The sequence below is a fragment of the Octopus sinensis genome, linkage group LG6 (assembly GCF_006345805.1).
Source record: "Octopus sinensis linkage group LG6, ASM634580v1, whole genome shotgun sequence".
NCBI lineage: Eukaryota > Metazoa > Mollusca > Cephalopoda > Octopoda > Octopodidae > Octopus > Octopus sinensis.
In genome coordinates this window covers 34,954,247-34,975,811 of record NC_043002.1, presented here as the reverse complement: position 1 = coordinate 34,975,811, position 21,565 = coordinate 34,954,247, and the positions used below count along the sequence as shown (strand labels likewise).

Below are 21,565 nucleotides of genomic sequence, written 5' to 3'. Positions count from 1 at the left end.
TACAATTTACTTTACAAATTTCGTCCTTCATCTAGTACAAATATTAGAAATATTTTCAGCATTTAATTTGTGGAGAACTTTGTTATGAAGTATTGTTCCATATTTCTCCTGAAGGAGGTGTCATTCTTTGGACATTTGTAGAAGGGAAAGATCTTAAATTTTCCTTCTCCACATGTATCTAGGTGTTTCACTGAGTAAATACCCAGATACATGTGGAGAAGGAAAATTTAAGATCTTTCCCTTCTACAAATGTCCAAAGAATGACACCTCCTTCAGGAGAAATATGGAAAAATACTTCATAACATAGTTCTCGTGATGCAACTGAAACAGATGAGGGCTATATTATACCTATTTCTTTATTACCCACAAGGGGCTAAACACAGGCATAGGTACAGTGCTATATTATACCACCTGCGCTCTGGGGTCGATCTATTCGACTGGCACCCTCCACAAAAATGTCGGGCCTTGTGCCTAGAGTAGAAAAAATTATAATATGACTTTACCAGGATGGGACTTGATGAATGAACGAATTACTATATTAAATATCAGTAGTAAATTTGAAGGAGTTATTAGAAACCACTAAGGGGTAACATAAGATATCAGATGACAGCTTTATACAACAATCGTTTCCTTTAACAAGGAATGTGTAGCTAAGTCCATTATATTTCATTTGTGTAAAAGTTAAATCTAGCGGTTGAAGCCCGCATAGCTCAGTCGGTAGAGCATCAGTCTTTTAAGAACTGTCGAGTTATGAAATCTGAGGGTCGCGGGTTCAAGTCCCTCTGCAGGCGACGAACTTTCTTTTGGAAGTTGTCCCTGAAGAAATATCCAATAAACTGGTTTCAAAGATTGGAATTTACATTTCCATAATTCAATTGATTAGGTGTGGAAACAGCTGTATGCAGGAATTTCTCTGCATGAATTTAAATTTCTATGAATAATCAACTTCTGTACGTCATTTTTTTCTTTTTCTTCTTTTTCTCATATATATATATATATATATATATATATATATATATATATATATATATATATATATATATATATATACATTTATATAATTAAGGGCTTAGTAAAATAATTTACTTTGCCACATAATGAAATTTTTAGAAATAGCAGCCAAAAAATTTTTGTTTAGCCATTTCTACTACTTTAAGAAGAATCTCCCTGAAAGTGCTTACTCAAAAATAACTCACGTAGACATTGAGGAAAACAACAAAATATCACAAGTACAAAGATTATTTGAGAACGTTCAACGTTTCTAGATTAGCCGAATTAAAACTCGACATTTCTTTCGTCAGCTCAACATTTCTTGTTTGGATTTGAAAGCACTAAAAATAATGAACATATTCATCCGACATGAATCACCTCAGACGAACACCTCCAAACTGATAGTGCCAGCGAATTCAAACAGTGCAAGTAAAGAATCTATGTACCTTCCCCTCCCATCCACGTGAAATATTTTGAATACGCCTTGAATGGTTTTTACATACTGAGAAATAGTTGGTGAAATTAATTAATAACTAATTGATTTTACCCTTAATTATTGAATATATATATATATATATATATATATATATATATATATATATATATATATGTTCATACACGTGCGTGTGTGTGTAGTGTAGTAGTAGTAGTAGTAGTAGTAGTAGTAGTAGTAGTAGTAGTAGTAGTAGTAGTAGTAGTAGTAGTAGTAGTAGTAGTAGTAGTAGTAGTAGTAGTAGTAAAACAAATAGTCAATCGTACAGTATTCTATATTTGCAAAACTGAATAGAAATATGTTCTGATAATTTTTCCACTTTAACATTAGATGTTTATAAATTATTAGGTGTTTTCAAGATAATTTGAGAGATACAAAGTTCGATTCTCCGTTGTGGCTTTACGATGACCTTTTGTGAAGATGCATGGCTCAGTGGTTAGAACATTGGGCTTACAATCGTGATGTTGTAAGTTCGATTCCTAGACCGGACTATGAGTTGTGTTTCTGAGCAAGACACTTCATTTCATATTGCTCCAGTTCACTTAGCAGTAGAAATAATTTGCGACATTACTGTTGCCAAACTGAATCGGCCTTTGTCGTTTTCTTGGACAACATCAGCGTTGTGGAAAGGACTGACTGGTATTCGACAAACAACCTTGCCCGGACTTGTGACTCGGAGAGGAACCTTCTTGGTCATTCGTGACCGAAGGGAGTTTTTAAGACTCAGTGTAACTTTGTCAGTAATCATGTCGCAGTAGTCTTACAAAATATTGACAATTCTATAAATAAATGAAAAAGAAATTAAAGAGTTATGACTTAAGATGTGTGAAATATAATTTATTTATTGGGATGGAAAATGGAAATGGAAATCGATGTCCTGTTTTCACATAATTCCTTTTAAGGAACATCTGCATGTGACAATTATTATACATGATATATGATCATGATATATATTTTTGAGTTGATTTTTTTATTCCCTTATCATTCGGAAGGCGCATAAGGCTGTGGTGGACTGGCAGTATCACTGGCACGCCGAACAAAATGCTTAGTAACGCTTCTCCCGGTTCTACGTTCTGAACTCAAATTCCGACAATGAAGTAAGTACCAGTTGAGGACTTGGGTCGATGTAATCGACTAACCTACCCCAACCCTCGAACAAACCCCAAAACTTTGTGTCTTATACCTACAGTAGAAAGGATAGTGAAGGCGCGTGACCGAGTGGTAAGAGTGTTGCTCCCAAGACCGAGGTTTCGATTACCGGAATGGGGCAGCGTATTCTATTCTTGAGCAAGAAACTTTACATCATGTCCACTTTAGTCCACTCACCTGCAATGTGTATGCCTTCAATGAACTGGCATCTCATTGAGGAGGATTTGCAGAGATCTCGGTCACCTACACGCCAAGGAGACGAAGTAACCAGCTCTCTGAATCCTAGAACTCCAGACAGCAATGTTCGGGTGCTGCTGCTGCTGCTGCTGATGATGATGATGATGATGATGATGATGATGGAGGTTGTAGTGGTGATGGTAGAGGAGGAGGAGATATTACGTGATGCAACTGAAGCAAATGATGGCTATATTATACCAGCTGCGTACTGGGGTCGATCTAATCGACTGGCCCCCTCCACAAAAATGTCGGGCCTTGTGCCTAGAGTAGAAAAGATTATAATTGAAAGAGAGTAGTGTACATACATTTTGAATGACCAATATGACTTCACCAGGTTGGGACTTGATGAGTGAACGAATTACTAAATTAAATATCAGCAGTAAATGTGAAGGAATTATTAGTAATCACTACGGGGTAACGTAAGATATCAGATGACAGCTTTATACAACAATCGTTTCAGTTAACAAGGAATGTCTAGCTAAGTCCATTATATTTCATTTGTCTAAAAGTTAAACTGGACGAGAGGAAGCCCGCATAGCTCAGTCGGTAGAGCATCAGACTTTTAAGAACTGCCGGGTTATGAAATCTGAGGGTCGCTGGTTCAAATCCCTCTGCGGGCGACAATTTTTTTCTTGCAATACCATTTATTTTTTTTTCATTTTTCTTAGTCGAACACATTTTCACCCTGCAACTGTTACAATTGTTTTCCCTTTTTGCTCAATCATTTCTTGCTGGCCATCACATTTTCCAGCTTGGCAATGTCATTTCTGTCTTTCGAAATATTTTTACGCTCTTCTATTTCCATTAGCATTCAGTCTTTTGCTCTTTTATTCCTACCACGCTATGTCATCATCTTCGGCCACAGTCTATTGACTGAAACAAATAAAATATAATCATTGTCACATGTAAATTAATTGACGGCCCTGGTAATTCTGCGAAGCATGAGTATAGATCTCTGACTACAGTTTTCGTCTACAAAGAAACATATATCTACATCGTACTAGATCCATTTCCGCCATCTAAAATCACACACAATGGCTCCTATTAAATTATCATGTATTTTCATATATTAAACTTTGTTGCACCACTGCTGCACATTAAGAACAACACCATTGATTATTACATTGATTATTTAAGATATTATGATATTAGTGCCAGAAACAAGATATATATAGAGATAGATAGATATCCTTTGGTAAAGAATGAAAATCACACTCACACATTTAATACAAACCTGTAAAGAATAGTCATTATACATTAGCGTGAGCATGCAGAGTGACCCCATGAAGACACAACCAATTGTTAATATATGGGCATTCCTTCGATATAACTCGACGATTTCGGGCACTTCCGAATTCATGCAGAGAAATTCCTGCTTGCAGCTGTTTCCACACCCAATCAATTCAATTATTGAAATTTAAATTCCCATATTTGAAACCAGTCAATTTGTTTTTTCTTCTGGGACAATTTCCAAAAAGATTACTCGTCGCCTGCAGAGGGATTTGAACCCGCGACCCTCAGATTTCATCTGAGTATTGTTTGTGTATGTATGTATGTATGAATGTATGCATGTACGTATGTATATATGTATGTATGTATGTTTGGGTGTATGTTTGTACGTATGTATATAGTAGCTAAGTTCAAAAGATTTAATCTATCTAAATTTTCGCTGAATCGCATGTCAGCCCGCATAGCTCAGTCGGTAGAGCATCAGACTTTTAAGAAATGCCGAGTTATGAAATCTGAGGGTCGCGGGTTCAAGTCCCTCTGCGGGCGACGATTTTTCTTTTGGTCCAATTGACTGGTTGGTTTTATATATGCTGGATGGTTTTATATTTACAGATATTTATTAGTATGCTACATTTTTTATGGATCATATATCATATAAAAGGGCTTTCGTCCACTCTATTGGAGTTTTCAATTGAACTTTTGCAGGAATTTTGTCTCCTTTTATAGTATTATTGAGTGTGTGGGGATCGGGGAGAGATATAAGATACTACAAGAGGGTGAAGAATGGGGAGAAAGTGAGAGAGAGAGATCGTGTGTTTTTGTATCTTAAATAAGTGTTAAAGAAAAAGAGGACACGAAGAAGAAGGAGGAGAGAAAGAAGAAAAATTTACTGATATCTTTGCAGCTGGTCAGTCTTTCAATGGTAAGGGATTCTTGGCTTTTAGAAATGGCAAACCTAGCTGGTCACTCCAAGGGGAGCAAAATGTCCCTTTTCAAAAAATTGTCTGGATTTCTTTTTTATCCTTGTCTTGTGAGAGGGAGAGAGAGTGTGTGCGTGTGTGTGTGTGTGTGTGTGTGTGTGTGTGTGTGTGTGCGCGCGTGTGTGGGTGTCTGTGTATCTGAATAAGGTGTCAAATGGGAAAGGGAATGAAAGGAAGGAGGAGGAGAGAAAGAAGAAAAAATGTGTTTACATTTTTACAACTGGTGAGTCTTTCAATAGAAAATATTTCTTGGCTTTTAGAAATGGCAAACTCAACTGACCACTTCAAGGGGGGCAAAATGTCACTCCTCAAAAAATTGTCTGGATTTCTTTTTATCATTGTTTTGTGTGTGTGTGTGTGTGTGTGCACATGTATGTGTGCACATCTATGTGTGCACGTGTGTGTGTGCACATGTGTGTGTGTGTGTGTGTGTGCACATGTGTGTGTGGGTGCCTGTGTATCTGGAAGGGTTGTCGCTGGAGAAGGAAGATAGAAGAAAGAGAAGAAGAAGAAATAATTGTGTTGACATTTATACCACTGTATAAATCTTTCAATCCAGTGTTTGATTCCTGTGCTGATATGCGTTGGAGAATCTGGATGAAAGATTATTAATATTTATGTATATGTACATATGTGTAGGACTGTTTGTGTGCGTGTGTGTGTGTGTGTGTGTCTGTGTGTGCCTGTGTGTCTGTGTGTGTGTGTGTATGTGTTTAATACAGTTTACTTTACAAAATTGGTCCTTCATCTAGTACAAATTATTATAGAAATAATTTAAGCCATTTAATTTGGTGGAGAACATTGTTATGATTATAATTGAAAGAGAGTAGTGTATATACATTTTGTATGACAAGTATGACTTTACCAGGATGGGACTTGATGAGTGAACGAATTACTATATTAAATATCAGTAGTAAATGTGAAGGAATTATTAGTAATCACTACGGGGTGACATAAGATATCAGATGACAGCGTTATACAACAATCGTTTCAGTTAACAAGGAATGTCTAGCTAAGTCCATAATATTTCATTTGTCTAAAAGTTAAACTGAACGGATGGAAGCCCGCATAGCTCAGTCGGTAGAGCATCAGACTTTTAAGAACTGCTGCGTTATGAAATCTGAGGGTCGCGGGTTCAAGTCCCTCTGCGGGCGACGATTTTTCTTTTGGAAATTGTCGCAGAAGAAATGTCCAATTGACTGGTTGGTTTTATATTTGCTGGATGGTTTTATACTTACAGATATTTATTAGTATGTTACATTTTTTATGAATCATATATCATATAAAAGCGCTTTGCTCCACTCTAGTGGAGTTTTCAAATTGAACTTTTGCAGGAATTTTGTCTCCTTTTATAGCATTATTGTGTGTGTAGGGGCGGGGAGAGATAAGATACTACAAGAGGGTGAAGAATGGGGAGAACGTGAGAGAGAGAGATCATGTGTGTTTTTGTATCTTAAAGGTGTGTTAAAGAAAAGAGAAGGAAAGGAAGAAGGAGAGAAAGAAGAAAAAATTTGTTGATATCTTTGCAGCTAGTCAGTCTTTCAATGGTAAGTGACACTTGGCTTTTAGAAATGGCAAACTCAATTGGCCACTTCAAGGGGGACAAAATGTCACTTCTCCAAAAATTGTCTGGATTTCTTTTTGTCATTGTTTTGTGTGTGTGTGTGTGTGTGTGTGTGTGTGTGTGCACGTGTGTGTGCACATGTGTGTGTGGATGCCTGTGTATCTGGAAGGGTTGTCGCTGGAGAAGGAAGATAGAAGAAAGAGAAGAAGAAGAAATAATTGTGTTGACATTTATACCACTGTATAAATCTTTCAATCCAGTGTTTGATTCCTGTGCTGATGTGCGTTGGAGAATCTGGATGAAAGATTATTAATATTTATGTATATGTACATATGTGTAGTACTGTTTGTGTGCATGTGTGTGTGTGTGTGTGTGTGTGTGTGTCTGTGTGTGTCTGTGTTTTTGTGTGTGTGTCTGTGTGTTTAATACAGTTTACTTTACAAAATTGGTCCTTCATCTAGTACAAATTATTATAGAAATATTTTAAGCCATTTAATTTGGTGGAGAACATTGTTATGATTATAATTGAAAGAGAGTAGTGTATATACATTTTGTATGACAAGTATGACTTTACCAGGATGGGACTTGATGAGTGAACGAATTACTATATTAAATATCAGTAGTAAATGTGAAGGAATTATTAGTAATCACTACGGGGTGACGTAAGATATCAGATGACAGCTTTATACAACAATCGTTTCAGTTAACAAGGAATGTCTAGCTAAGTCCATAATATTTCATTTGTCTAAAAGTTAAACTGAACGGACGGAAGCCCGCATAGCTCAGTCGGTAGAGCATCAGACTTTTTAGAACTGTCTAGTTATGAAATCTGAGGGTCGCGGGTTCAAGTCCCTCTGCGGGCGACACAATTTTTATCATGCAATACCATTTCTTCTTTTTTTTTTTTCTTAGTCGAACACATTTTCACCCTGCAACTGTTACAATTGCTTTCCCTTTTTGCTAAATCCTTTCTTGCTGCCCATCACGTTTTCTATTTCCATTAGCATTCAGTCTTTTGCTGTTTTATTCCTACCACGCTATGTCATCATCTTCGGCCACAGTCTAATGACTGAAACAAATAATATATAATAATTGTCACATGTAAATTAACTGACGGCCCTGGTAATACTGTGAAGCATGAGTATAGATCTCTGACTACAGTTTTCATCTATGAAGAAACATACATTTACATGGTACTAGATCCATTTCAGCCATCTAAAATCACACACAATGGCTCCTCTTATATTATCATGTATTTTCATATATTAAACTTCGTTGCACCACTGCTGCGCATTAAGAGCAACACTATTGATTATTACATTTTAAGATATTGTATTATTAGTGCCAGAAAACAAGATATTTATATAGATAGATGTCCTTTGGTAAAAAATGAAAATCTTAAATAATCAATGGGATTAAATAATCAGAGGGATTTGAACCCGCGACCCTCAGATTTCATCTGAGTATTGTTTGTGTATGTATGTATGTATGTATGTATGTATGTACGTAGGTATATAGTAGCTAAGTTCAAAAGATTTAATCTATCTAAATTTTCGTTGTTTTGTGTGTCAGCCCGCATAGCTCAGTCGGTAGAGCATCAGACTTTTAAGAACTACCGTGTTATGAAATCTGAGGGTCGCGGGTTCAAGTCCCTCTGCGGGCGACGTTTTTGTTTTGGAAATTGTTACAGAAGAAATGTCCAATTGACTTTTTGGTTTTATATTTACAGATATTTATAAGTATATTACATTTGTTATGAATCATATATCATATAAAAGCGCATTCGTCCACTCTAGTGGAGTTTTCAAATTGAACTTTTGCAAGAATTTTCTCTCCTTTTCTAGTATTATTGAGTGTGTAGGGGCGGGTAGAGATATATGATTCTACAAGAGGGTGAAGAATGGGGAGAAAGTGAGAGAGAGAGAGAGAGAGAGAAAGAGAGAGAGAGAGAGAGATCGTGTGTGTTTGTGTATCTTAAAGTAGTGTTAAAGAAAAATAGAAGGAAAGGGAGAAGAAGGAGAGAAAGAAGAAAAAATTTGCTGTTATCTTTTCAGCTGGTCAGTCTTTCAATGGTAAGTGATTATTGGCTTTTAAAAATGGCAAACCCAGCTGGTCACTCCAAGGGGAGCAAAATGTCACTTTTCAAATAATTAACTGGATTTCTTTTTTATCATTGTCTTCTGAGAGAGAGAGAGAGAGGGTGCGCGGGCGCGCGCGCATGTGTGTGTGTGTGTGTGTGTGTGTGTGTGTGTGTGTGTGTGTGTGTGTGCGTGTATGTGCGCGTGTGTGTGGGTGTCTGTGTATCTGAAAAGTGTGTCAAATGGGAAAGGGGAATGAAAGGAAGGAGGAGGAGGAAAAGAAAAAAAAATGTGTTTACATTTTTGCAACTGGTGAGGCTTTCAATCCAATGTTTGATACCTGTGCTGATATGGGTTGGAGAACCTGGATGAAAGAGTGATTTTCTTTACGTATATGTACATATGTGTAGTACTGTTTGTGTGTATGTGTGTGTGTGTGTGTGTGTGTGTGTGTTTAATACAATTTACTTTACAAATTTGGTCCTTCATCTAGTACAAATATTATAGAAATATTTTCAGTCATTTAATTTGGTGGAGAACTTTGTTATGAAGTATTTTTCCATATTTCTCCTGAAGGAGGTGTCATTCTTTGGACATTTGTAGAAGGGAAAGATCTTAAATTTTCCTTCTCCACATGTTTCTAGGTGTTTCGATGAGTAAATACCCAGATACATGTGGAGAAGGAAAATTTAAGATCTTTCCCTTCTACAAATGTCCAAAGAATGACACCTCCTTCAGGAGAAATATGGAAAAATACTTCATAACATAGTTCTCGTGTTGCAACTGAAATAACTGATGGCTATATTAAACCAGCTGCGTACTGGAGTCGATCTATTCGACTGGCCCCTCCTTGTTGGAAACCTGTCAATTGGTTATTTCTTCTGGACCAATTTCCAAAAGAAAACTCGTCGCCCCCAGAAGGATTTGAACCCGCGACCCTCAGATTTCATCTGAGTATTGTTTGTGTATGTATGTATGTATGTATGTATGTATGTATGTTTGTATGCATGTATGTATGTATATATGTATGTATGCTTGTGTGCATGTATGTACGTAGGTATATATTAGCTAAGTTCAAAAGATCTAATCTATCTAAATTTTCGTTGAATCGCATGTCGGCCCGCATAGCTCAGTCGGTAGAGCATCAGACTTTTTTAAGAACTGCCGTGTTATGAAATCTGAGGGTCGCGGGTTCAAGTCCCTCTGCGGGCGACGATTTTTCTTTTGGAAATTGTCCAAGAAGAAAATGCCCAATTGACTGATTGGTTTAATATTTGCTGGATGGTTTTCTATTTACAGATATTTATTAGTATGTTACATTTTTTATGAATCATATATCATATAAAAGCGCTTTGGTCCACTCTAGTGGAGTTTTCAAATTGAACTTTTGCAGGAATTTTGTCTCCTTTTATAGTATTATTGAGTGTGTAGGGGCGGGGAGAGATTTTAAGATACCACAAGAGGGTGAAGAATGGGGAGAAAGTGAGAGAGAGAGAGAGAGAGAGAGAGAGAGAGAGAGATCGTGTTTGTTTTTGTATCTTAAATAAGTTTTAAAGAAAAAGAGAAGGAAAGGAAGAAGAAGGAGAGAAAGAAGAAAAAAGTTGCTGATATCTTTGCAGCTGGTCAGTCTTTCAATGGTAAGTGATTACTGGCTTTTAGAAATGGCAAACCCAGTTGGTCACTCCAATGGGGAGCCAAATGTCACTTTTCAAAAAATTGTCTTGATTTCTTTTTTTATCATTGTCTTGTGTGAGAGAGAGAGAGTGTGGTGTGTGTGTGTGTGTGTGTGTGTGTGTGTGTGTGTGTGTGTGTGTGTGTGTGTGTGTGTGTGTGCGTGTGTGTGGGTGTCTGTGTATCTGAAAGGAAGTGTCAAATGGGAAAGGGAATGAAAGGAAGGAGGAGGAGGAGGGAAAGAAGAAAAAATGTGTTTACATTTTTGCAACTGGTGAGTCTTTCAATCCAATGTTTGATACCTGTGCTGATATGGGTTGGAGAATCTGGATGAAAGAGTGTTTTTATTTATTTATATGTACATATGTGTAGTACTGTTTGTGTGCATATGTGTGTGTGTGTGTGTGTGTGTGTTTAATACAATTTACTTTACAAATTTGGTCCTTCATCTAGTACAAAATATTATAGAAACATTTTTAGCCATTTAATTTGGTGTAGAACTTTGTTATGAAGTATTTTTCCATATTTCTCCTGAAGGAGGTGTCATTCTTTGGACATTTGTAGAAGGGAAAGATCTTAAATTTTCCTTCTCCACATGTTTCTAGGTGTTTCACTGAGTAAATACCCAGATACATGTGGAAAGGAAAATTTAAGATCTTTTCCTTCTACAAATGTCCAAAGAGTGACACCTCCTTCAGGAGAAATATGGAAAAATACTTCATAACATAGTTCTCGTGATGCAACTGAAACAGATGAGACTATGTTATACCCATTTCTTTATTACCCACAATGGGCTAAACACCTGCGCACTGGGGTCGATCTATTCGACTGGCCCCCTCTACAGAAATGTCGGGCCTTGTGCCTCGAGTAGAAATGTAACCATTGCAATGTAACCATTGCAAGTAGTATTGTATGTATGTATGTTTGTATATATGTACGTATGTATATAGTAGATAGGTTCAAAAGATTTAATCTATCTAACTTTTCGCTGAAACGCTTGACAGCCCGTATAGCTCAGTCGGTAGAGGATCAGACTTTTAAGAACTTTAGATTGATGAAATCTGAGGGACGCAGGTTAAGTCCCTCTGCGGGCGACGACTTCTCTTTTCGAAAATGACCTTGAAGAAATACCCAATTAACTGTTTTCAGATGTGAGAACTTAAAATTCTTGAATTGAATTCATTAGGTGTGGAAACAAGTGTAAGCAGGTATTCGAATTTCTTTCAATAAAACATTCTGTACATCATTTTTTTCTATCATCTTTCTATCTATATTATACCACCTGCGCACTGGGGTCGAACTATTCGACTGGCCCCTCCACAAAAATGTCGGGCCTTGTGCCTAGAGTAGAAAAGATTATAATTGAAAGTGAGTAGTGTATATACATTTTGAATGACCAATATGACTTTACCAGGATGGCACTTGATGAGTGAACGAATTGCTATATTAAATACCAGTAGTTAATGTGAAGGAATTATTAGTAATCACTACGGTGTGACATAAGATATCAGATGACAGCTCTATGCAACAATCGTTTCAGTTAACAAGGAATGTCTAGCTAAGTCCATAATATTTCAGTTGCCTAAAAGTTAAACTGGACGAGAGGAAGCCCGCATAGCTCAGTCGGTAGAGCATCAGACTTTTAAGAACTGTCGTGTTATGAAATCTGAGGGTCGAGGGTTCAAGTCCCTCTGCGGGTGACATATTATTTTCTTGCAATACCATTTTTTTTTTCTCGTAGTCGAACACATTTTCACCCGGCAACTGTTACAATTGCTTTCCCTTTTTGCTCAATCCTTTCTTGCTGCCCATCACGTTTTCCAGCTTGGCTATGTCCTTCCGGTCTTTCGAAATATTTTTACGCTCTTCTATTTCCCTTAGCATTCAGTCTTTTGCTCTTTTATTCCTACCACGCTATGTCATCATCTTCGGCCACAGTCTAATTACTGAAACAAGTAAAATTTAATCATTGTCACAAGTAAATTAACTGACGGTCCTGGTAATTCTGTGAAGCATGAGTATAGATCTCTGACTACAGTTTTCATCTATAAAGAAACATACATTTACATGGTACTAGATCCATTTCAGCCATCTAAAATCACACACAATGGCTCCTCTTATATTATCATGTATTTTCATATATTAAACTTCGTTGCACCACTGCTGCGCATTAAGAGCAACACTATTGATTATTACATTTTAAGATATTGTAATATTAGTGCCAGAAAACAAGATATTTATATAGATAGATGTCCTTTGGTAAAAAATGAAAATCTTAAATAATCAATGGGATTAAATAATCAGAGGGATTTGAACCCGCGACCCTCAGATTTCATCTGAGTATTGTTTGTGTGTGTATGTATGTATGTATGTATGTATGTATGTATGTATGTATGTATGTATGTATGTACGTATGTATATATTAGCTAAGTTCAAAAGATTTAATCTATCTAAATTTTCGTTGTTTTGTGTGTCAGCCAGCATAGCTCAGTCGGTAGAGCATCAGACTTTTAAGAACTACCGTGTTATGAAATCTGAGGGTCGCGGGTTCAAGTCCCTCTGCGGGCGACGTTTTTTCTTTTGGAAATTGTTGCAGAAGAAATTTCCAATTGACTGGTTGGTTTTATATTTACAGATATTTATAAGTATGTTACATTTGTTATGAATCATATATCATATAAAAGCGCATTCGTCCACTCTAGTGGAGTTTTCAAATTGAACTTTTGCAAGAATTTTGTCTCCATTTCTAGTATTATTGAGTGTGTAGGGGCGGGTAGAGATATGTGATTCTACAAGAGGGTGAAGAATGTGGAGAAAGTGAGAGAGAGAGAGAGAGAGAGAGAGTGAGAGAGAGAGATCGTGTGTGTTTTTGTATCTTAAAGTAGTGTTAAAGAAAAATAGAAGGAAAGGGAGAAGAAGGAGAGAAAGAAGAAAAAATTTGCTGATATCTTTGCAGCTGGTCAGTCTTTCAATGGTAAGTGATTATTGGCTTTTAAAAATGGCAAACCCAGCTGGTCACTCCAAGGGGAGCAAAATGTCACTTTTCAAATAATTATCTGGATTTCTTTTTTATCATTGTCTTCTGAGAGGAGAGAGAGAGGGTGCGCGCGCGCGCGCGTGTGTGTGTGTGCGTGTGTGTGTGTGTGTGTGTGTGTGTGTGTGTGTGTGTGTGCGTGTATGTGCGCGTGTGTGTGGGTGTCTGTGTATCTGAAAAGTGTGTCAAATGGGAAAGGGGAATGAAAGGAAGGAGGAGGAGGGAAAGAAAAAAAAATGTGTTTACATTTTTGCAACTGGTGAGGCTTTCAATCCAATGGTTGATACCTGTGCTGATATGGGTTGGGGAACCTGGATGAAAGAGTGATTTTCTTTATGTATATGTACATATGTGTAGTACTGTTTGTGTGTATGTGTGTGTGTGTGTGTGTGTGTGTGTGTGTGTGTGTGTGTGTGTGTGTGTGTTTAATACAATTTACTTTACAAAATTGGTCCTTCATCTAGTACAAATTATTATAGAAATATTTTCACCCATTTAATTTGGTGGAGAACTTTGTTACGAAGTATTGTTCCATATTTCTCCTAAAGGAGGTGTCATTCTTTGGACATTTGTAGAAGGGAAAGATCTTAAATTTTCATTCTCCACATGTTTCTTGGTGTTTCGCTGAGTAAATACCCAGATACATGTGGAGAAGGAAAATTTAAGATCTTTCCCTTCTACAAATGTCCAAAGAATGACACCTCCTTCAGGAGAAATATGGAAAAATTCTTCATAACATAGTTCTCGTGTTGCAACTGAAATAACTGATGGCTATATTAAACCACCTGCGTACTGGAGTCGATCTATTCGACTGGCCCCCTCCTTGTTTGAAACCTGTCAATTGGTTATTTCTTCTGGACCAATTTCCAAAAGAAATCTCGTTGCCCCCAGAAGAATTTGAACCCGCGACCCTCAGATTTCATCTGAGTATTGTTTGTGTATGTATGTATGTATGTATGTATGTATGTATGTATGTATGTATGTATGAATGTATGTATGTATATATGTATGTATGCTTGTGTGTATGTATGTACGTTGGTATATATTAGCTAAGTTCAAAAGATTTAATCTATCTAAATGTTGGTTGAATCGCATGTCGGCCCGCATAGCTCAGTCGGTAGAGCATCAGACTTTTAAGAACTGTCGTGTTATGAAATCTGAGGGTCGCGGGTTCAAGTCCCTCTGCGGGCGACGATTTTTCTTTTGGAAATTGTTGCAGAAGAAATGCCCAATTGACTGGTTGGTTTTATATTTGCTGGATGGTTTTATATTTACAGATATTTATTAGTATGTTACATTTTTTATGAATCATATATCATATAAAAGCGCTTTGGTCCACTCTAGTGGAGTTTTCAAATTGAACTTTTGCAGGAATTTTGTCTCCTTTTATAGTATTATTGAGTGTGTAGGGGCGGGGAGAGATTTTAAGATACTACAAGAGGGTGAAGAATGGGGAGAAAGTGAGAGAGAGAGAGAGAGAGAGAGAGAGAGAGAGAGAGAGATCGTGTGTGTTTTTGTATCTTAGAGAAGTTTTAAAGAAAAAGAGAAGGAAAGGAAGAAGAAGGAGAGAAAGAAGAAAAAAATTTGCTGATATCTTTGCAGCTGGTCAGTCTTTCAATGGTAAGTGATTATTGGCTTTTAGAAATGGCAAACCCAGCTGGTCACTCCAAGGGGAGCAAAATGTCACTTTTCAAAAAATTGTCTGGATTTCTTTTTTTATCATTGTCTTGTGTGAGAGAGAGAGAGAGAGTGTGTGTGTGTGTGTGTGTGTGTGTGTGTGTGTGTGTGTGTGTGTGTGTGTGTGCGTGTGTGGGTGTCTGTGTATCTGAAAGGTGTGTCAAATGGGAAAGGGAATGAAAGGAAGGAGGAGGAGGAGGGAAAGAAGAAAAAAATGTGTTTACATTTTTGCAACTGGTGAGTCTTTCAATCCAATGTTTGATACCTGTGCTGATATGGGTTGGAGAATCTGGATGAAAGAGTGTTTTTATTTATTTATATGTACATATGTGTAGTACTGTTTGTGTGCATGTGTGTGTGTGTGTGTGTGTGTGTGTGTTTAATACAACTTACTTTACAAATTTCGTCCTTCATCTAGTACAAAATATTATAGAAATATTTTCACCCATTCAATTTGGTGGAGAACTTTGTTATGAAGTATTGTTCCATATTTCTCCTGAAGGAGGTGTCATTCTTTGGACATTTGTAGAAGGGAAAGATCTTAAATTTTCCTTCTCCACATGTTTCTAGGTGTTTCACTGAGTAAATACCCAGATACATGTGGAGAAGGAAAATTTAAGATCTTTCCCTTCTACAAATGTCCAAAAAATGACACCTCCTTCAGGAGAAATATGGAAAAATACTTCATAACATAGTTTTCGTGATGCAACTGAAACAGATGAGGGCTATATTATACCTATTTCTTTATTACCCACAAGGGGCTAAACACAGGCATAGGTACAGTGCTATATTATACCACCTGCGCTCTGGGGTCGATCTATTCGAGTGGCACCCTCCACAAAAATGTCGGGCCTTGTGCCTAGAGTAGAAAAGATTATAATTGAAAGAGAATAGTGTATATACATTTTGAATGATCAATATGACTTTACCAGGATGGGACTTGATGAATGAACGAATTACTATATTAAATATCAGTAGTAAATTTGAAGGAGTTATTAGAAACCACTAAGGGGTAACATAAGATATCAGATGACAGCTTTATACAACAATCGTTTCCTTTAACAAGGAATGTGTAGCTAAGTCCATTATATTTCATTTGTCTAAAAGTTAAATCTAGCGGTTGAAGCCCGCATAGCTCAGTCGGTAGAGCATCAGACTTTTAAGAACTGTCGAGTTATGAAATCTGAGGGTCGCGGGTTCAAGACCCTCTGCAGGCGACGTAGTTTCTTTTGGAAGTTGTCCATGAAGAAATATCCAATTAACTGGTTTCAAAGATTGGAATTTACATTTCCATATTTCAATTGATTAGGTGTGGAAACAGCTGTATGCAGGAATTTCTCTGCATGAATTTAAATTTCTATGAATAATCAACTTCTGTACGTCATTTTTTTCTTTTTTCTTCTTTTTCTCATATATATACATATATATATATATATATATATATATATATATATATATATATATATATATATATACATTTATATAATTAAGGGCTTAGTAAAATAATTTACTTTGCCACATACTGAAATTTTTAGAAATAGCAGCCAAAAAAAATTTTTGTTTAGCCATTTCTACTACTTTAAGAAGAATCTCCCTGAAAGTGCTTACTCAAAAATAACTCACGTAGACATGGAGGGAAAACAACAAAATATCACAAGTACAAAGATTATTTGAGAACGTTCAACGTTTCTAGATTAGCCGAATTAAAACTCGACATTTCTTTCGTCAGCTCAACATTTCTTGTTTGGATTTGAAAGCACTAAAAATAATGAACATATTCATCCGACATGAATCACCTCAGACGAACACCTCCAAACTGATAGTGCCAGCGAATTCAAACAGTGCAAGTAAAGAATCTATGTACCTTCCCCTCCCATCCACGTGAAATATTTTGAATACGCCTTGAATGGTTTTTACATACTGAGAAATACTTGGTGAAATTAATTAATAACTAATTGATTTTACCCTTAATTATTGATATATATATATATATATATATATATATATATATATAGCAATAATAATTCTCTAAATGAGATATAGACAGTAACTGCTCCATAACATAAGGGACTAAAGCCATCTGAATATGGCTAGGGACAGGGCAGGGTGGTGGGGGTGTTACTGTTGCATTTAGCCCCAGGCGAACATCAACGTCGCCAGATAGGCTTGACACCATCACGGCGTCCTCTATCCTGCAAAGGGAGATACACGTGCGTGTGTGTGTGTGTTGTAGTAGTAGTAGTCGTAGTAGTAGTAGTAGTAGTAAAACAAATAGTCAATCGTACAGTATTCTATATTTGCAAAACTGAATAGAAAAATGTTCTGATAATTTTTCCACTTTAACATTAGATGTTTATAAATTATTAGGTGTTTTCAAGATAATTTGAGAGATACAAAGTTCGATTCTCCGTTGTGGCTTTACGATGACCTTTTTGTGAAGATGCATGGCTCAGTGGTTAGAACATTGGGCTTACAATCGTGATGTTGTAAGTTCGATTCCTAGACCGGACTATGAGTTGTGTTTCTGAGCAAGACACTTCATTTCATATTGCTCCAGTTCACTTAGCAGTAGAAATAATTTGCGACATTACTGTTGCCAAACTGAATCGGCCTTTGTCGTTTTCTTGGACAACATCAGCGTTGTGGAAAGGACTGACTGGTATTCGACAAACAACCTTGCCCGGACTTGTGACTCGGAGAGGAACTTTCTTGGTCATTCGTGACCGAAGGGAATTTTTAAGACTCAGTGTAACTTTGTCAATGTCGGGCCTTGTGCCTAGAGTAGAAAGGATTATAATTGAAAGAGAGTAGTGTATATACATTTTGAATGACCAATATGACTTTACCAGGATGGGACTTGATGAGTGAACGAATTACTATATTAAATATCAGCAGTAAATGTGAAGGAATTATTAGTAATCACTACGGGGTGACGTAAGATATCAGATGACAGCTCTATGCAACAATCGTTTCAGTTAACAAGGAATGTGTAGCTGAGTCCAAAATATTTCATTTGTCTAAAAGTTAAAGCGGAAGGTCGGAAGCCTGCATAGCTCAGTCGGTAGAGCATCAGACTTTTAATGAAAGGAAGCAGTTAAGTTATCTGAGGGTCGGGGGTTCGAGTCCCTCTGCGGGCAACAAAACTTTTGCTCTGATATGCATTTTCTTCTAGCTGCCTGGCATTTTCATCGTTGTAAGGTTATTATGGGTATTATATATATATATATATATATATATATATATATAATAGAAACTATAGGGGATAGCTAATATGAACTTTAATTACATATTCTACACTTAATTTAAACTTGTCTAAAAAGGATATCAGATATACAGATGTACAGAAAGGAGTGAGTGAATATATATATATATATAACGGGAAACTTTATGAAAATAAACAAAAGACGAAGGCAGGTGGAGTACAAACAAACAATTGTATTAGTATGGCGCTCAGGAATATAAATAAAACAAGTCTTTTACGTTTCGAGCCTACGCTCTTCAACAGAAAGATACACAGAAAAGAAACACGGAGAGAAACAAGGAGAGAAAAAAATGCGTGCAGAAGCTAGCGATTCAACATGGCGATACATATATATATATATATATATATATATATATATATATATATATATATATATATATATACGCACGCACACACAGTCCTTGTTGTATCTCTGAGGGCCATTATGCCAACACACGAGTTCATATTGAGAACCTTGCAAACCAAATACAAAAACGGAATAATTAGTTCACAGATGAGATCCAGAGATTCTCAGTATAGAAGACACTTGGTGCTCAAAAGATTCAAACGTAGATTCCGATGTCTTTACACAGGATCGATTCCACTGGGTGAAGAATGGCTATGAGAGGGATCAAGTTGAACGGATATAGAGGCAAATATGCGGATAAACAAATTAAATATATGAAATATAATAGTTTCGGTATTAAATACAAAATATGTATACATGCATAACGAGAGAAGGCAAAAGGTGGGGGCTCTCAGACGATGAATATTTAAGTATAAATATATAAATATTTATATTAATAGACCCAACTTAGAAAGTGTGTGTGGTGTATATACAGGGTGCGGTGAATAAACTGTCGTCTAAATTACGCAAACATGAAAATAACGCTTATATTTCATTTTAACAAATATATTTACCAAAAATTACATAAAAATATCTGGAAATACTAAAGAGTAAATTTATTCAATAAAATCGCCATTAATTTCAACCATAGTCTCCAGACGACTTCGGAATCTCCTGCAACTCTTCTAGACTGTCTCCTTGTTTAAGTGGGTGAATGCTGCCATTATTCTTGCCTTCAGTTCATCTTTGGTGTTACAAGGAGTTTTGTTGGTCTCTCGCTCAACTGCGCCCCACACATAATAATCAAGTGAGGTATTGTCTGAGGAGCTAAGTGGCCAGATGTTAGGGTTGATGTTGTCACAGAAATTATCTGACAATCGTGGCCAGAGTCAAATGACTGAAACAAGTAAAAGAATAACAGTAAAAGAATATATATATGCAAGACTGAAGATGAAAGAAAAAGGTCGGTCATTCCTCCAAAATCCTTGAAACAATTACGATTTCTGATGAACATTTGATAAAGCAATACACGCCTTCTCCTATCAAATACTGTCTACAAATTCTTTCTGTATATAGGCTTATAAACAATTATGATTTCTGATGAACTTAATTAGGAACTTATTTTACTGCCTATTTTGAGCACATTTATGTAAACTGTTTGAATGCAAAGTCTCTCTTAACATTTTCTTATCGTTGTCAATGACTCTATCACTGTATTTTAATACATGTATATTAATTGATTTTTAACATCACAAAGGCTACACAAAGTCTTGCAGTTTACTTTTGAAAATCTTTTTTTAAAAAAAGCGAAACCGATCTAGTCAATAAACATTTTAAAAGACCTCTGTATTTTCAAATCCTCTTCCCTACGTGACCGCGTGTGTACCGTTGGCAATTTTTTTCCTCTGTCTTCCCTTCTCTGGATCTTTCCTTCTCCTATGTTTCCGACGAAGAGCTCCGCTCGAAACGTTAAACCCTCCTTCTTTCCTTCTTTCCTGAGCGTTCAATGATACCATATTTGTTCCACGTCCTCGCGTTGTTGTGTTTTTTTTTGTGCTTTCATGTTTGGATTAACCATATATATATATATATATATATATATATATAATGATGATGATAATGTCGCGTGTTTGTTGGCTGGTTTGAGGCGATGACTGGTTGAGTTGATGAATGAAAATGTGTATCTTGGCTGCGTGAAAAAGTAACTGAACGACAACCGCGAACATTTAACACAAGCGTTTATTATCGTACACAGAGTCCAGTAGCGTTGGTATTTTACAAATGACAACACCAATATTTACATACTGGGAGAGATATACTGCTTGGAGTTTGCTTCAAACTTACTGCAGTAACATGTGGCTAGCCCAACATAACTAGTAACAAGTGTCCTACATTCGTGGCGACGGAAATTCCAGTCGTCTATCTGCTATCTGTCTTAATTGTCTTCTTGAGTCTCGTCTAGCTGTGGTCAGAGTGGAAACACATCGCGCAGCTGCCTCAACATCCTGCAATTACTGACAAAAGCGGCTTTTTTATAAGGCGCAAGAAGAAGATTAAGATCTTTTCTGTTGGCTGCCACTTTTCAATTTCTTCAATTTTTGTTCCACTTGATTTAATATTTGATGTACTAGGGTAGTTTTGTATGGTAATCATTGACAAGAAATTCATTTTCGCCATAAACCAATAGATAAAGAATTAATAGCTTTTAAAGTTTGCAAATTTTGGATAACATACACGTGCCTGTTTCCAATTTGTTACCAAGCTGCTTACTTACGTGGTCATTTTTCGCCTATTAAATGCTTAAAATACTTGAGGTATGAGGTGGCTGTGAGATGTGCTAAAAATAATAGCTAAATAGGCTTTAAATCACTTTTCATAATCGTATGAATTCTCGTGTGTAGAATACAAATCCGTAAAAATTTTTTGAAAATTCCTAAAATAAAAAAAGTCATGAGGGGTTATATGGCGTGCGTGAAGCAGAATTCCGCCAATATTTCATTTAATGAGTGCAGTCCGCACGAAAGGACAGCTTCCAAATCCTGCTTTCTGACTAGATAAAAATTATCAAACCGCTGTAACTTTAAAAAATAAAATTCTGGAAAAAGTGAATTAGTCCCTGAGTTTCAGCGTGGAAAATTACATGAATACACCAAATCTTAAAAGTTTTACAGGTGCAGCCAAACAGAAAAAAATCCGAAGACTCTAGAAGATTGAATCGCGCGATAGCCTGACGCTGATTGGTGGCTTAAAATACCGATCACGTGAAACTATTGTGATTCTGTCTTGATGTATGATTCGTTACCTAGCGGTTTGGTTTCAACTCACACCTACATTAATATTTATTATCACAGTAATCTAAAAGAATAGGCACAGA

General features: G+C 36.5%; 6 non-coding genes across 6 annotated transcripts; all 6 read left to right on the top strand.

Moving 5' to 3' along the window:
• Positions 1-4,553: 4,553 nt before the first annotated feature.
• Trnak-uuu lies at positions 4,554-4,645 on the top strand. Its single transcript is given in 2 exon segments — positions 4,554-4,590; positions 4,610-4,645. It is a non-coding gene; the product is annotated as a tRNA-Lys (tRNA).
• A 1,496-nt stretch (positions 4,646-6,141) lies between these two features.
• Trnak-uuu lies at positions 6,142-6,233 on the top strand. The gene is given in 2 exon segments: positions 6,142-6,178; positions 6,198-6,233. It is a non-coding gene; the product is annotated as a tRNA-Lys (tRNA).
• A 1,981-nt stretch (positions 6,234-8,214) lies between these two features.
• On the top strand, positions 8,215-8,306 carry Trnak-uuu. Its single transcript is given in 2 exon segments — positions 8,215-8,251; positions 8,271-8,306. It is a non-coding gene; the product is annotated as a tRNA-Lys (tRNA).
• A 3,694-nt stretch (positions 8,307-12,000) lies between these two features.
• Positions 12,001-12,092, top strand: Trnak-uuu. Its single transcript is given in 2 exon segments — positions 12,001-12,037; positions 12,057-12,092. It is a non-coding gene; the product is annotated as a tRNA-Lys (tRNA).
• Positions 12,093-14,525: 2,433 nt separating this feature from the next.
• On the top strand, positions 14,526-14,617 carry Trnak-uuu. Its single transcript is given in 2 exon segments — positions 14,526-14,562; positions 14,582-14,617. It is a non-coding gene; the product is annotated as a tRNA-Lys (tRNA).
• A 3,529-nt stretch (positions 14,618-18,146) lies between these two features.
• Positions 18,147-18,240, top strand: Trnak-uuu. The gene is made up of 2 exons: positions 18,147-18,183; positions 18,205-18,240. It is a non-coding gene; the product is annotated as a tRNA-Lys (tRNA).
• The last annotated feature ends 3,325 nt before the right edge of the window (positions 18,241-21,565 follow it).